Raw genomic sequence first — 3,954 nt, 5'->3', positions numbered from 1 at the left:
TTTTACCTAAAAGGCATGTTTTTACAAGGAGTATATTTTTATTCTGAAAAAAAAACCCGATATCCAAATTTAAAGGGAAAACTTAAAATTAGTTGCTATTGTTTGTTCTAAATTGTAAATAAAAATATATAACTATATATATGTGCATATATATGTATGTATGAAATCAAATGGTATAATTTTATATTAAAAGACCCTCTATTTAAAAAAATAGAGATACATTCAAAAGATTTAAATTCACAAAAGCCTTGAGAATGGACACTAAATCTATCAATACAACATAGCCAGTGCTTTGATGGCCAGTGCTTAACAGACTCTGAAATGTCACTGAATTGATAGGTTTTATATTTCCATTCTGTATTTGAGCAATTTCTCCCAACTTCATTTGCCATCCTGCTTCTTTTTGTTGATAATCAGGATATCTTCCAGTAAAACATACTTTCTTTGGGGACTAATCAAAACCCTAAGTCAGGGTGCCAGAGACTGATAAGCGTGTGATGCTTCGTTCTCATTGCTAACCCTGCAGAAATAGACAATATAGAGGAGGCAAATGAGAGGATACTGAACCTTAAATGAGCTATTTCAAGCTATTGTTTTCCAACAGACCCTTCAGAGCACATCTTGTTATAATATTCCTGATGAGATATTCCAGCTTATTAGACAGCCAACTGTTATAGCAGTAATGTGGCCTCATTTAACAATATTAAACCCAAATGGCTATCAATGTTCAGAGCTCCTCTTTGTCACAGTAATAACCTTTATTTCACATTCTCATATTTTCTCATTGGCAATAGCCTGAAGAATTAATTTGGAGTTTCTCTGATAACATACAAAGTTGAATATCTTCCTTGTACCCACTGAGATATAGAGGAGGAATACAGTATTGTGAGAATAGAGAATGAGTCAAATCTCTTATTTGACTCAAAGCTGAATTACCCACTATCAAATAATTATTTCCGATTGTGGAATATTGTGACTAAATTCATTCTGGTACTAATTATGAGGTTAAAAAACATCTTTTCTTAAAAATAAAATGAAAATTTTGATTTCAACTAGATGTTTTTAGCAAATACTTGGAGCACATTAAGTTAGAGCCTAAAATAAATATGCAAGTTAAATTAAAACAAAAAATAAAAGTAAAATAAGTGATATAAAAATGTAGTAGTCAAATGTCCAAATATAGCAATCTGCTTTTTTCTGTCAAGGAAAACCATAAACTCTAAATATATCTGTAATAAATACATTATAATTCAAGATGACTATTTAAATTATTTTATGAGGTAGAAAACACATGAGTGGTCAAGAGGGGCAGAGAAAGAGAGGGAGAGAATCTTAAGCAGACTCCATACTCCTCACAGAGTCAGAGGTGGGGCTCGATCCTCCAGCCCTGGGATCAGCAAGGTTAGATGCTCAAGCAACTGAGCCACCCAGGTGCCTTCAAGATAACTTTTTTTTAAAGCCATCTTTGTGCTTGAGAAGTGCAATGTGAAATTATTGCCACCAGTATTACATAGTTAAACATTCATTAAACCAACATTGCTGTTTGGCGTCGTTTGATAAATATATGGAAACAATTCTAAGTTCTCCTCACTGACGACATAACAATAGTCACAAAATGTTGAAGCACGTTCTGCCCTAAAGCTGACATCGATGATGTGCAGCAAACAAGCACATAATACAAGGAACATTCATACTGAGCTATGACATACATTTCCTCTTGGATCAGATTTGCAGGTTTTGTCTCAGTTACAGATGACAACAGCAGACTGCCCGTATGATGTGACAGTGATGGTTAAATGCCAAAACCCATTCTAGATCATTTATATGTTTTCACATGTAAGCCTCACTTAATTTTTTTAAGGAAATTATTAAGATCAACATTATACAGTTTTCCCAAGTTCATCAAAGCTGATTGCTTGGTTCTAACCCCCATCAGCTGATTTCAAGAAGCATTTCCCCTATTATATAATATGCAGCCAAAATAACTATAACAGTAACTCTTATTTCCCTCTAATCCCTATATGTACCCTTATGTCAAGTTGTCTTATTAATCAATAATTAATGAATTTTCTTTAAAAGTCACAAAGATGATGACATCTAGACAAAATATATTGACCTATTCGACTGAGTCCAGCAGACAGCCAATTCTTTAGCTTTTTTCTCTCAAATAGAAAACAATTCTAGGGAGAGCCCAGCCAGGCCCAGTTATATGTATATAAAAGTAGATAATGAAGAAATAATATGTTTATTTTTATAATTTTTTTATTTTTTAAATGTTTATTTTTGAGAAAGAGACAGAGTGAAAGAGGGGAGGGGCAGAGAGAGAGGGAGACACAGAATCCGAAGCAGGCTCTGAGCTGTCAGCATAGAGCCCGACATGGTGCTTGAACCCACGAACTGTGAGATCATGACCTGAGCCGAAGTTGGATGGTTAACTAGCTGAGCCACCCAGGTGCCCGTATTTTTATAATTTTTTAAAATTTAATTTATTTTGAGAGAGAGAAGGAGAGAGAGAATCCCAAGTAGGCTCTGCACTGTGAGCACAGAGACTGATGCGGGGCTCAAACTCATGCATCAAACTGTGAGATCATGACCTGTGCCAAAATCAGGAGTCTGAAGCTTAACATGCTGAGTCACCCAGACACCCTTATATTTATAATTTAGTAAACAAAGTGATTATTGGCATTGCAGTATTTTCACAAGTAGTGAGTAGAATCTCACATGAGTTATATATATATATATATATATATATATATATATATATATATATATATATTTATCTATCTTTATTTTTTAACTTTCCAAATACTATTTATTTCACTGAAACCTGGAGCCAGGGCAAGAGTGTGTGAATGTCTGGTAAACCACACCTATGCCTGTTGACAACAGTAACCTCGAAGACCAGTGTGCTGAGGGCTAGCAGCCCTTTTACCAATGCTCCAGATAGCAGTGCTGTCCAGCTGTCCAGGGAACAGAGGTGGACAAAGGTCTCCATGACAAAGCCCTTATAGACACTAAGGAACATCTGTAGGAGCACTGCTCACAGAAAACTGTGGTATAGGTCATAGCGTGTTATCGTCCAGACCTGGGCAGATGCGACAATGTAGTGGGCCAAACTGATTTTGGAGTCTGTGCTCATATGGATACATTTCCAGCCAAACCCCAAGCCCGGGGCTCCAACCCAGAAGGGAGCGCAGTGGGACGTAATGAGCTTGGAGATGGTCTAGCCTGGGGCAGCAACCGTGATCTTGTATTCCCCCTTGCCTGCATTCTGTGACATCTCAAGGTTTAGGTCTGTCAGGTCTGTCACATCCACACTGGCCTTGGTCAACTCCCCAATAAAGTCATAGATGCCACCTTCCTAGGTGGGAACAAAACGTAGCCAGGAACGCCATCTTGCAGAGCTGCATGAGGAGGTGGGTGACCCCAGGCTGCACACACTTTTAGGAGGTGTTGTACTCGGACAGCCTGCTGTACTTGTAAGTGAGGAAGTAGGGGAAGTAGGCCAGGGTGAAGCAGTTCCTGAACTGAACAGGGCCATGATGCTGGCCACCTGGGCCCAGCCAAGTAGGGGTCTCTGGCTCTGTTGGCCTGTGGCCCTGGGCCCGAGCCCACCTGCGTCCCAGGCAACCCACCTGGTCTTCTTCATGTGAGTCATTTAATGTACACTGTTCCAGAAGCCAGGCATTCTTACTCCTACCTACATGAGAGTCTAGACACAGTTTGCATGAATATTTAATAAAATCATTGCTGATTTAAAAAAAAAAATTGTTATAATCACGTGCTTCTTTAAGAGAAGATGAACAATAGCAATGTATGCAAAAGTGAATTTTGACAAATATAATAAAACATTTTAAAGTTATATAGAATTTTAATTTGAAAGAGTTTATAAGACTAAATAGTACCATAATTTTTAAAGCTGATTGGGAATCAGAACTCTTAAGAATCATTAAA

At 37.5% G+C, this 3,954-nt stretch overlaps 1 pseudogene; it reads right to left on the bottom strand.

The window, feature by feature from the left end:
* Positions 1 to 2,812: 2,812 nt before the first annotated feature.
* On the bottom strand, positions 2,813 to 3,515 carry LOC131491727 (BOS complex subunit TMEM147-like; annotated as a pseudogene).
* Between the last annotated feature and the right edge of the window lie 439 nt (positions 3,516 to 3,954).

The sequence above is a fragment of the Neofelis nebulosa genome, chromosome 1, assembly GCF_028018385.1.
Source record: "Neofelis nebulosa isolate mNeoNeb1 chromosome 1, mNeoNeb1.pri, whole genome shotgun sequence".
Taxonomy (NCBI): Eukaryota; Metazoa; Chordata; class Mammalia; order Carnivora; family Felidae; genus Neofelis; species Neofelis nebulosa.
The sequence above is the reverse complement of the archived record's forward strand: the minus strand, read 5'-3'. Positions and strand labels throughout refer to the sequence as shown.